The sequence below is a fragment of the Bubalus bubalis genome, chromosome 24 (assembly GCF_019923935.1).
Source record: "Bubalus bubalis isolate 160015118507 breed Murrah chromosome 24, NDDB_SH_1, whole genome shotgun sequence".
NCBI lineage: Eukaryota > Metazoa > Chordata > Mammalia > Artiodactyla > Bovidae > Bubalus > Bubalus bubalis.
The window spans coordinates 26,738,937-26,752,500 of record NC_059180.1 but is presented as its reverse complement, the minus strand read 5'-3'; the positions used below and the strand labels follow the sequence as shown (position 1 = coordinate 26,752,500).

The 13,564-nt window shown below is 43.1% G+C and overlaps 1 long non-coding RNA gene across 1 annotated transcript in view; it reads right to left on the bottom strand.

Annotated features, from left to right (window-relative positions):
* Window positions 1-13,102, bottom strand: part of LOC112581791 — a 62,302-nt gene extending 49,200 nt beyond the window's left edge. Inside the window, exon 1 of the long non-coding RNA XR_003106419.3 lies at window positions 12,987-13,102. This is a non-coding gene — a long non-coding RNA (uncharacterized LOC112581791). The remainder of the gene's footprint in view (window positions 1-12,986) is intronic.
* Between the last annotated feature and the right edge of the window lie 462 nt (window positions 13,103-13,564).

Below are 13,564 nucleotides of genomic sequence, written 5' to 3'. Positions count from 1 at the left end.
CCCTGTATTCTAATTCTCTCCACCAGTATCATGATAATCACTAAAGTCTTATTAAGACACATGTATTTTGAGGCATATTTCAATAGTTTGGATAATAGCTTCATGCATTAGAGTTAAGCACAATAACAAAATGTACCTACTTTTTGACATTAAAATTGTTATTTACTTTTTTTTTTTTTTTTTTTTTTTTTTGCTGCGACATGGCATTATAATGAGAATAAACTTTTCTTTTGAAAAGATGAATACGATTCTGGATGAAAATGAGCACTGGTTAATAAAACCACAGATAAGTACACCTTTACCACTATGCCATTATGTTTAGTCAATAATTTAAATATGTTTGTCTTACTCCCCAGTGGATGAGGCAACATCTTTCTGGGAAAAATATGTTTGGGAGGTATGGGTGCAGATCCCAGCTCTGACGTGAGCTATTGTGATCCACCTTTTCATTACGTGTAAAGTGAGAATAAGATAAAATGCATTTAAAAAGTAGTTTTTGAACTCCCAAGATATGTCATGAACTGAAAGTTTGTTTTATGTAGTAAAGGGAAGAACAGTCACCAAATAGCTAGTTATCTGAATGACTAAGTGGGTAGGTGGATGGATATATATGTAGGTGGATGGTTGAATGAATGGATGGATGGATGAATAAATGGATGAAAGATGGATAGATGAACAGCAAGATAGATAGGAAGGATGGCAGAGAGTCTTTATTTGCATTTTCAGGAGTATGCCCTTTTATCCAATAATAGCAATCCAATTCTCCTTAGGGAATCACTCTTCATCAGTCTCTGTCCATATATTTTGCATGGATCTGGCCATAATTGTGACCAAAAGACCTATTTTGACCAATCAGACCACTGAGACTAATTCAAGGCTAGGCAGAGCCCCAAAAAGCTCTAATTCCAGAACTAGGGCAGGTGTTATATAGAGAGAGGCAACTCTTTTCTACTGGACTTGTATTTGGGAGGCTTGGCTCCTACTTGGTAGGCTGTGGGTGAGCACAGAGAGAGCTTACCTAGGAGTAAAATCATAAGAGAAGAAAGCAGTGGAGTGGGAAGTAAAAAGTGGAATACCAATTAAATGACTGGAGCACCTGATTTCTGCCATGCCTGATACTAACATCTAGGCTTTTGAACTCATGTGAGATTTTATACCTCCACCTTTTATGGCATAAGTTTTTCTTTTGGTTGTTTGCAATGAAAAGAGTTGTTTTGTTTTGTTTTGTTTTGTTTTTTAAAGAAAGAAACAGATACCTAACCCAGGAGAGGGCCCCAGCTATTGCACACTGCATGGTAGAGGATGGATGCCGATCATGGAGTTCCATTCACTAGCTCTTGGATGAGTAACCACAGCCTGTGGGCCATGTGCCCGGCCTAAACTCTGGGATTTATAGTCTAACTTCAAAGTCAACAATTTGAAAGTCAACTCCACAGGGCTACTTCTCAAATATTGATATTTAATATTTAGTATATCAGATGTCCAAATATTTGCATTTCAAGGGCCAAAGAGAAAGGCCAGACCTTTTACTGATGGCCATCCATTCAATTGAGTAAGTAAACTCACAACTCCAAGTTGTGAGAAAGTCTCCCTTCCTGCCAAAGAACTTAATAAAACGATTCCATCTTGAGTTTGCTTTGAATGAACCAAAAGAATGTAGATGGTAAACATGTTTATTTTCCCTGAAGCAGTTCTTGTGTATAAAGTGTTGCTCAGCATTGTTTTTGATAGATGATATCCTCTCAGGATCTTTTCAGCTTTAAAATCCTGAGGTTACATGAAAAGAGCAGTGAGAAACTTCTCTTAGCATCATCATGTAAAATCCTCCCAGCTCAGCACAGTGCCCAGCACAGAGAAGATTCTCAGTAATTATTTGGTGAATAATTGATGAATAAATTTTGTCTCCTCCAGAATTCTCATCCTCTACCTGCTCAGTTAGGAGGACCCTGATAGACAAGGCTCATAAGAGGCAGTTAGATTCCAAAGAAACAGTCCCAGAGAGTAAAAAATGTCCCTTAAAACTCCTCTTAAGTTACCCATGCTGTAAAGAAGCAGATGTCTCAGTAAGTCCAACTGAGTCCATTTTTCGTCCATCTTGAACAGACTTGGGCTGAGCAAGTGATGAAAAGGATGAGTTCTGTTTAAGCAAACCCTGCTGACTATAAACAGCAGCCTGGCCCTCAGCACAGGGAAACACTTGTACTATGAGACGCAAAGGGATGAGAGGAGGGATCTGTAGCATCAGATTTTCCATCTTCTGCTTTCTGGGACTGTGAGAGGGATGGAGGTTGAAGTGATGTATGTGATTTAAAAGAGGTGGGGGGTTCAGGATGGGGAACACATGTACACCTGTGGCGGATTCATGTCAATGTATAGCAAAACCAATACAATATTGTAATTAGCCTCCAATTAAAATAAATAAATTTATATTTTAAAAAAAGAAAAAAAGATTCTCTCTCCTCTTCCCTGGTCTCCTTCTCCTCCTTCCCTCCCTCCCTCCCTCTCTCCCTTCCTTTCTGTCCCCTCTGTCTCTCAACTCTTGCCCTCCCCACTACCCAACCCCATATAGTATAATTTTGGATAACGAACATATACTTCTGATGCAGCTATATTGTACAACTATACTTTCACAGACTGATCAATGAATGTCCCCAGCAAAAGGCACAAAAAGAAGGTTTCACTCCGTCCCCTGATGACCATCCCAATACAGAACTTTTCAGGGTTGATAGAAAGTATCAGAGAAGGTGATGGCACCCCACTCCAGTACTCTCGCCTGGAAAATCCCATGGACGGAGGAGCCTGGCGGGCTGTGGCCCATGGGGTCGCGGGGAGTTGGACACGACTAAGCGACTTCCCTTTCACTTTTCACTTTCATGCATTGGACAGGGAAATGGCAACCCACTCCAGTGTTCTTGCCTGGAGAATCCCACGGACGGGGGGAGCCTGGTGGGCTGCCATCTATAGGGCCACACAGAGTCGGACACGACTGAAGTGACTTAGCAGCAGAAAGTATCTTTCCTCCTTCCATATTCTGGTGATCTTGAGGAAGCAGAAATAGCAGAGGAAAATGCTTCAAGCAAGCTCTATATTAGACTCTGAAAACCATCATGGTTCATTCTTTTTCCATCCAAATAAAACCCCTGTCTTTACAGTAAATGCGATGAATAGAAACAGCACCCTTGGAGATTTATATACATCTTGCAGGCTTCCCCCTACCCCTACCCCTTTCTCTCTCTTCTTCCCCGTCTTCTTTTCATTTTGCAGTGCAACAAAATTTCACAAGGAAGGGTTTTATAGGAAATCCATGTCTGGGGATTTATTCAGGCTTTTATCATAAATTATGGCAACACAGAACCAGTCTCTTGCTATACAGTTCCAAATATTTCAACAAGGTGATTACAATGAAGTCCTCGGCTCTTCAGCTGGAGTAGAGCTTGTGAGTGTGCAGCTGTTCTCCCAGATATGAGTGAGACAAACGCAGTGCAAAAGCTTCCTTTGATGAGAAGGTAAGGCTGAGTGTTGGAAGAGAAGGCAGTCTTTTTCCCCAAAGAATACTATGTTGAAATGGAAGTGTCTTTTTAAAACCCAGATCAGCATCAAATCTACAGGGCATGGAAATGACAGCACACGACGAAGAAGCCTCCCTGGATGAGAAGTCACCTTGTCCCTTGATTCATCGCTGCAGGTAATATAATGACCTTTAAAATCGGGTTGCTGAGAATTGGACAAAGTTTTTAAAAAATCAAGCATGAAAGCCCTGAAAAGATGATAAGGGATTGTTTAAATGCCTGCTAATCGGGTGCCATGCCATCTGTGACCTACAACATAAACCAAGGGAGCAACTGAGCCATTTTCCTCACTGGTTTTGGATAAAAATCTAATGTGAGGATGAAGAAGAACTTCAAAGATCAATTTCCATCCTGAGTTAAATTTCTATGGTCCATCTAACCCTGGATGCAGCCTCTATGGAGGCCGTCAGGGATGGTCGGAGGTGCAGCTGATCATCTCAGATAAGCAAGGTGGTCCCCTCCATCTATTAGATGATGCCATGGATTCATCTGAGCTTTCAGCAGGAACTTGTGAATCCTTTCCATTTCAACAGGTTGAGTTTTATCTGCAGAAGCCTGGATCTTCTTTGTCCTTCATTTCTCCACATCACTGCCACCTCCTCCAGACATCTTCCCAGGCCACTTCATTGGAAGACTCTTCCCATACCTCAGTCACCGGCTACCATTCCCCATTTTATTTTCCTCATGTATTTAATATCTATACTTTCTCATTAACATATTTATTTGCATATTGCCTCTCTCCCATAGAACCTAATTCCGAGAATCCTTGTCTGTCTTATTCACCATGGTGCTGGTACTGAGAATAATGCCTGGAACCCTGCAATGCTGAAAAATTAATTCTGAATAAAGAAATGGCTATCCTTTCTAACAGTTTTTCCACGTGTACTTTACTTTGTGTAAGCCAAATATATTTTTAAATGATTTATAAGATTCTTCCAGTTAATAAAGAAAGTATGATATCTATATATGTATGTATGTATGTGTATATATATGTGTGTGTGTGTGTGTGTGTATATATATATATATATATATATATATATATATATATATATATATGGGCTTCCCTTGTGGCTTAGCTGGTAAAGAATCCACCTGCAATGCAGGAGACCTGGGTTTGATCCCTGGGTTGGGAAGATCCCCTGGAGAAGGGAAAGGCTACCCACTCCAGTAATCTGGCCTAGAGAATTCCATGGACTGTATAGCCCATGGGGTTGCAAAGAGTTGGACACGACTGAGTGACTTTCACTTCACTTCACTGCATATATATATACGTGGAATGGAATGGAATACTACTGTACTACTGATACAATGGAAGACTACTCAGTCATCAAAAAAGAATGAAATAATGTCATTTGCAGCAACCCGGAAGAACCTAGAGATAATCATACTAAGTGAAGTAAGCCAAAGAGGGAAAAACAAATACCATATGATATCACTTATATGCGGAATCTAAAATATGACACAAATGAAACTATCTAAGAAATAGACTCATAGACACTGAGAAGAGACTTGTGGTTGCTCGGGTGTTGAGGGGAGAGATGGATTGGAAATTTAATCTTAGCTGGTGCAAGCTAGCATAAATAGACTGGACAAACAAGGTCCTACTGTACAGCATAAGGAACTATATTCAATATTCTGTAATAAACTATAATGAAAAAGAATATATATGTATAACTGAATCACTTTGCTATGCAGCAGAAATTAACACCTTGTACATCAACTGTAGTTCAATAAAAAATTTTTAAAAAGGAGATTCTTCCACTTCAGATCAGATCAGATCAGATCAGTCGCTCAGTCGTGTCCGACCCTTTGCGACCCCATGAATCGCAGCACGCCAGGCCTCCCTGTCCATCACCAACTCCCGGAGTTCACTCAGACTCACGTCCATCGAGTCAGTGATGCCATCCAGCCATCTCATCCTCTGTCGTCCCCTTCTCCTCCTGCCCCCAATCCTTCCCAGCATCAGAGTCTTTTCCAATGAGTCAACTCTTCACATGAGGTGGCCAAAGTACTGGAGTTTCAGCTTTAGTATCATTCCTTCCAAAGAAATCCCAGGGCTGATCTCCTTCACAATGGACTGGTTGGATCTCCTTGCAGTCCAAGGGACTCTCAAGAGTCTTCTCCAACACCACAGTTCAAAAGCATCAATTCTTCGGTGCTCTGCCTTCTTCACAGTCCTACTCTCACATTCATACATGACCACAGGAAAAACCGTAGCCTTGACTAGACGAACCTTTGTTGGCAAAGTAATGTCTCTGCTTTTGAATATGCTATCTAGGTTGGTCATAACTTTCCTTCCAAGGAGTAAGCGTCTTTTAATTTCATGGCTGTAGTCACCATCTGTAGTGATTTTGGAGCCCAGAAAAATAAAGTCTGACACTGTTTCCACTGTTTCCCCATCTATTTCCCATGAAGTGATGGGACCGGAGGCCATGATCTTCATTTTCTGAATGTTGAGCTTTAAGCCAACTTTTTAACTCTCCACTTTCACTTTCATCAAGAGGCTTTTTAGTTCCTCTCTACAAAAGCATCCTTCAGCCAGCTCCATGAGGGCCTGAAGGGACAACTTCCCCCTCTCTCTTTCAGGAGCACAGCAGACCCAGTTGGAAACATGAATCCACCTTGGAAACTGCCAAGGCAGCTGTGGCAGGTCAGATCTTCTAGAAGCAGATGCTGGCTTGGAGCCTGGGCTGCTGCTGCTGCTGCTAAGTCGCTTCAGTCATGTCCGACTCTGTGTGACCCCATAGATGGCAGCCCACCAGGCTCCCCCATCCCTGGGATTCTCCAGACAAGAACACTGGAGTGGGTTGCCATTTCCTTCTCCAATGCATGAAAGTGAAAAGTGAAAGGGAAGTCGCTCAGTTTTGTCCGACTCTTAGCGACCCCATGGACTGCAGCCTTCCTGGCTCCTCCGTCCATGGGATTTTCCAGGCAAGAGCACTGGAGTGGGGTGTCATCTCCGGGAGCCTGGGCTACAAGGTGTTTATTAGGAATCAACACCTGGGAAAGAAGCAGGTTGGAGATAGGGGTGGTAAGACATGGAATCACAATGCAGGCATGTCTTAGCTATGGAGCAAGTGCTGGGTGACATCAGAATGACCCCAATGAGATCTTAGGTCATACCCCTGCTTCACTAAATCATAGTCTGTGGGCTGACCGGGGACCTGAATCTCGAGCTGGGACTGACCCAGAAAGAGCTGATAGCTGGAGATCATCTTCCAGTTACACTCCCTAAAGCTGTGCAGGGAGTCCTTCTTCCAAGGACCGCCTGGTCAGGACACCTCCCCGACACTTCAATGTTGCAAACTTCAAGTGCAAACCAGCCTTTCCAGAAGACTGGCTACTGGGAGTCCACTGACTTCCCACTGTCTTCGGAGATGAGCCTAAAATAGTCCAATTCTTAAATTAGAAGTCACGTCCTGTAAGTGCTTGCTGACTTGGCAGCAGCAACACTGACATAATTTCACAAATAATGATGTTATCTGAGGGAAAAGTTACATTAGATCAATTACCACTCTATTTCGGTGCCATCTCAGTAGCTCTCAGTGTTTATTTCAGTTCACCTATTTTTAAACCAAGCTCTCAGGCTTCTGAACCACAGCCATGAACATACCTTCCTTTTCTAGTCCTTGACAGCATCTTAGCATCTCGCTCACATTATGAACTAAAGACGATGATTTGAATATCACCCACCCCAATCTTACTTCTCAGTTGCCTTTCTTTGTGTCCTTTAATCTGGGGGGAGGGGGGCTGGTTTTTCAGCTACAAGGAGAGTCAAAAGCTTAAGGCTCAAAGAAGAATGGAGAGAATATTGATATCTTAAGAGAATGAAAGGAGATGAATTTAAACTGTGACAAGAGAAGGTTTGGATTATATTAGGAATATTTGCCTACTGGAGAAGGATGTTGAAAACGGTTGGGCTGCCAAGAGAAATCGTTAGACCTCACACCAGTGTGGCTGGTGTTTGGGACTGAATTGTGTTGCCCCCAAATTCACATGTTAATGTCCTAACCCCCTCTCCATACCTTAAAATGTGAACTTTTTTGGAAATAACTACAGAGGTTGAAGCGCAACCATTAGAGTAGACCCTAATCCAAAATGATTGGCATCTTTTTAAAAAGGGGAAATTTGGACATAGATATAGACGAAAGATAATGTGAAGAAACATGGGGAGGAGAGGGACATTGTTCTGAGATGACTGTTTGACTGTTTCTCCCTCCTTACCTCCCCACCCCACCACCATGGGTTTCTCCGTTACTCGTACATGACCACAGCAATTACGGCACTTCTGACTCCTGCTGTGGGTGGGATTCCCCCACCAAGCACTTTCTGCAACACCAGCTGGATGTTCCTCTATTTCACTTCATTCTCTACCTGGAGGCAGCATCAGATCCTATAGGTGAAGAGCTCAGTCTCACAAGATTGCCTCAGCCTGCTTCAGATGCCAGTCACAAGTTGTAGGTCTCCAGATGAGCCACAACTTCTGCCCAACGTGGCCACAAGTCAGAAATTCCCATAACCTCCTCCTGCTTGGACTGGATGATTTGCTAAAACTCAGGGAAACATACTTATCTGTTTACTAACGGTTGTGACAAACGAGACAGACGTACAGCCAGATGAAGAGAGAACTATATAGTGAGGTCTGTGAAGGTTCCAAGCTCAGGATCTTCTGTCTCTGTGGAGCTGGGATGAATTACCCTCCTGAATGGGCTTCCTAGGTGGCAATAGTGGTAAAGAACCTGCATGCCAATGAAGAAGACATTAGAGGCCTGGGTTCTATCCCTGGGTTGGGAAGGTCCCCTAGAAGATGGACTGGCAACCCACTCCAGTATTCTTGCCTGGAGAATCCCCATGGACAGAGGAGCCTGGGGGTCTAGAGCCTGTAGAGTCGAAAAGAGTCCAATACAACTGAAGCAACTGAGTGTGCACATACACACCATCCTGAGTATTCACTGGAAGGACTGATGCTGAAGCTCCAATACTTTGGTCACCTGATACGAAGAGCTGACTCATTGGTAAAGACACTGATACTGGGAAAGATTGAGGGCAGGAGGAGAAGGGGGTGACAGAGGATGAGATGGTTAGATGGCATCACCAACTCAATGGACATGAGTTTGAGCAAACTCTGGGAGATAGTGAAGGACAGGGAAGCCTGGTATGCTGCAATCCACACCAGACACAACTGAAATTGCAAAGAGTCAGACACAACTGAGCAACTGAACCGCAGCAACAACCCTGCTGGTACATGGATGTGTTCGCCAATCTGGATGCTCTCTGACTCCCACACTATTGGAATTTTATGGAGGTTTTCTCATGTGGCCATGGTCCATTATTAACTCCATTTCCAGCCCCTCTTCCCTCTCTGGATAATGGAGGCATGGGGCTGAAAATTTCAAGCTTCTAAATCATGGCTTGGTCTTTCTGGGGATGTTTTCCATCCAGAAACCATCCAGGTGCCCATCCAGAGTCACCTCAATAGAACAAAAGATGTTCCCAAGGCTTTTAGAAGTTCTGGGCCAGGTACCCAGGACAGACATCAATTTATATGTTTTCTATTATCTCACACCCTAAAATTGTAGGTTGAAACCCCCATCCCCAATGTGATGGTTTTTAGGGGTGAAACCTTTGTTTAAGCTCCTCAGTTTCTGCAAATTTGTTAAGGCAGCCCTAGAAAACTAACCCAGATGGATGGGATCAGGTGAAGGCTAGGTGATCCTTATGAACTGTCCTAGCTCCATGCTGAAGGACTCACTGGGTCTCAGAAAGCAGGGGGATTTAGCGGAGAGTCCTGCTGTCCATGGAATATGAGAAAATCATTTCCTATTTCCCTTTACCCTTCTCTCGACTCCTTTACCTTTTCATCCCCTGCCCTTGGTCTCTCTCAGGTGTGTTGGTGTAAAACATGGGACTTCCTGCATTTCAGGGCTCTTGCATATCAAATAGGCATAAAAGATAATCAGTGTGCTGATGTTGTAGAGGGGAATGCAAAGGACAATACAAATAAAGTACAGGCACATAGCAAGTGATCAGCAGACAGACACCGTAACCATCACTACTGGGGTGAGCAAGAGCTTCACATTATACTTTATCCACTGTAAGTAATGATAAGAAATTGTAATTAATGCTGAATCATTATTAATATTGGTAAATCAAAGTCCTCTTCTAATCTCTCTGTCATTCCTGGGATGTGTCATAAATCACACAAGCCTCAGTTCAAAGCCTAGATCTATAATTTACAAGTGACAAGATCCAGGTAAGGGGCTTAAGGCATTTGCAGAGAAAGATACGGAAGGGGGGCCCTGAAGACACAGAAAAGAGGCTGCGGGCGGGGGAGACAGACCCATCCTGATGAAATAAAAGTTGAACAGGGAAAAGAGAGTGGAGAACATAGTAACTGGGTGGTTTTAAAACATCTGGGTAACTTTGGGGAAGAGGCCAGAGGAATGATTATTTTGTTTCTGACACCCCTTCTTGCCCTGCTCCGGCTGGTTAGTATTGAAGGCGGAGCCCTTAGTCCTGAACACCAAATTCCTTACACCTTTTATCCTAAGTTTTTATTTTATATTGGAGTATAGCTGATTAACAATGTTGTATTAGTTTCAAGAAAAGTGATTCAGTTATACATATACATGTTTCTGTTCTTTTTCAAATTCTTTTCTCATTTAGATTCTTATATAATATTGAGCAGAATTCCCTGTGCTATCCTATACATCCTTGTCAGTTATCCTTTTTTTTTTCAATAAGATGAGACTTTTATTGATATTTGATAAACAAAAAATTTGAAAAACTCCACAGTAAAATACAGGTTTTACTGTAAAAATGCTATTTCCTGGGTTAATATTTCACTGTATACATTTCTTAACAGAAGGAAACACTAATCACACTTAAAACCTTCTATCTAATAAGGAATATGTGGAAACAGAGCTTTTTCATAGATGAATTTTAAGCTATTAAAACTATTTGATAAGAGGTATGTAGTGCTGATAACAAAAGGAGTCTCCTATTTAGCATTTTTCTCCCCATCTTCCCAGAAAGTATCAAAAGATCAGATTCTATGGGTAATAGAAAAATGACAAATTTCAGATGTTACTATTCAAAAGTTTGAACCTTGGCAGTTGGAACCCAGAAGGGGCCCAGAGAACTTCTGCTAGGGCTGCCATAATAAAGTATGTAGACTGGATGCTTACATGATGGGCACTTATTTCCTCACAGTTCTGCAGGCTGGGAGTTCAAGGTTCAGGGTGTTGGTTTCTTCCTAGTCCCCTCTCGCCAGTTGGCAGATGGCCATCTTCTCCCTGTGTGTTTATACAGTGTTCCCTCTGTCCCTGTCTGTGTCCAAACTTCCTCTTCTCATAAGGAAATCCACCAGATTGGATGAAAGCACACCCTAATGACTCCATTTTAACTCAATTACCTCTTAAAGACCGTATCTCCATATCGCATCCTGAGATTTTGGGGGTTAGGATTCCCAGATGTGACATTTCAGGGAACACAGTAAAGCCCAGAGAAACACCACCACCCCTTAAACCTGTGTTTCCTCAGCAGTTTGAAACACATGCCATTGATAAAGTAGCATGGTTTCAGGTATGACCTGGGCTGGTGTAACACTTAAGTAACTCTCTTTTCAGATCTCTTCCAATCACTCTGATCAGCTAGGGAGACTGTCTCAGCTAGGTGCTGATGACTTTAACACTTCTCCAAACTTTACAGGTCTATTGTTTTAACAAAGACAGCTATCAAGCTAACTAACTAGAATATGAAGCCTGGCTAATTTTCCATATATTTGTTTTTCCAGTGACTTCCTCATCAAGGCCAGGAAAAACAGCCTTTCCTTTTAAAGAACTGATATGAGATTTCCTTTTCAAATAAATGTACCTTTTAAAAAAAGAATGAGTCCATCTAAAGAAACAACACTAGTGAGGAAATCAGAGTCAGAATGGTTCACAGAAATGACAGTCTGAGGAGGATTTCTGCAATGACTGAAGTTTAGGAGACTTTTGTCTGTATTGTAGCCACGGGAATGACAGAAACAGAAAGAATCCATAAATCAAAGGCTGAGAAGAAAAACATTCCTAAAGGGATGCCACAGCTAGGGATGGTGGGGCAATTCTGTAGGGTCTCAGGCTAAGATTCTGGGGTCTTAAGTCGATGCTACAAAGCTGATTGACCATTTCACACCAGAGGAGAGGGTCCCCTCATTTGGGAATCCTTTCCTTTTCAGCCTTCAGCCTCTGAATCCCACCTCTTCTCCTATTTCTCCATCCTGGACAGGACTAAGAGTGCGTCCGTGTCAACAGAGCTTTTCTGAATTTACTGAAGCCATCCCACCAGCCAGGGTCAGGATGTCACCCTGGGTGGTTCGTCAGAACCCAGACATCTAATGTTGTCCTGGGCTTGCATCAGTCCAGGAGTTCTCTGGAGTGAGGAACTCTTCCATGGCCATAGTGACCTGAGCCAGACCTCAGCAAAGTCAGGGACAGGATACGTGGGATCTTCTACCTTCTCTGCCTTCACCCAGCTTCCTATTCTGGGTACTTCCAAATCTTTCCCCACTTCCACCCAAGTTCATATTCTCAACTAGGTAGCTAAGATCTGCCTGCCATATCAGTCAGTGTTTGCCAGAGAAACAGAATGAACAGGATGTGTGTATATATATGGAAAGAGGTTATTGTAAGGAATTGGCTTACAAAATTATGGAGTTATAGAAACTGGTAAGCCCAAACCTAGACTGGGGTTGGCTGGCTAGAGACCCATGAGTCAATGGGACAGTACCAATGTGAAGGCAGTCTGCTGGAGAATTCCCTTTTGCTCAAGGGAGCCCCATCTTTCTGTTCTATCCAGGCCTTCAACTGATTGGATGAGGTCCATCCACATTACTGAGGCAATTGTGCCATACATTCGCCATGTCTCTGGACTATTTCTGCCAGCTCAATGATGGTCACTTAAGCCTTGGCACATGCTCTGTATCCTGCTGCTTGAAGGAACCAAATTTCTATCCAAGTTAACATCCCTGGAGAAGCATTAACACAGGAGGCAAAAAGAGTGAGGGTGTCCCACATGGAGTCAGCATGCCTGGGTCAGGGCTTGGGGTTGGCCTTGTAGAGACAAGATTTTCCAGGTGGCTTAGATGCTAAAGACTCTGCCTGCAGTGTGGGAGACCCAGTTTCAATCCCTGGGTGGGGAAGATCCCCTGGAGAAGGGAATGGTTACCCACTCCAGTATTCTTGCCTGGAGAATTCCAGGGACAGAGGAGCCTGGTGGGCTACAGTCCATGGCAAAGAGTCAAACATGACTGAGCAACTAACCCTTTCACTTTCACACTTGTGGAGACAGGAGAGCATGTCCCTCTCTCTCTGTTTCCACTCTGGGCCCCAGAACAGTTCCCCTGAAGCTGCTGGGGGCACCTGTTTTACTCACCTGTTGTTCCCCTCTAGTGGATCCCAGGATCCAGGTGCAGGGACAGATACTGGGGAGTCACACTGGGGTCACAGGACCAAGACATAACTTCTAGCCCTGTGTTACCAACAACAAAGTGGATACTTTAACAGCTATTTGTTCCTGTGCCTATTTCTCAATCAGTTCATAATACAAAGGTGAACAAGTGATGTTTACAAATTGCACGTGACAGGGGACAACAGCCAAACTTCTACTTTGTGGGTTAGTCAAGAATTAACGAGTAGGAGCAGCTCAGAGAAAATGACCTTCAGCAGCGAAGTCAGAGTCTGCTTTGGGTGAGATGGTGTGGACCACATCCCACATCCTAACCCATTGTGCTTATCGGACAGTTAGTTGTAGGCTAATTCTGCCCCTCTGCATGGGGAATTGCAACCCGTTTACCCAACAGACACAGGGGATGGAAGGAGGTCTGCAGAATGCATACTGCGGTTGATCAGTTAGCCAGTCGTTCTGCTCATTTTTCCCTTCATCAAGTTTAGTTTAGTTTTCTTTCTAGGTAATTAATTTCTATAAAGACAGGGAAGAAACTATGAGGGAAT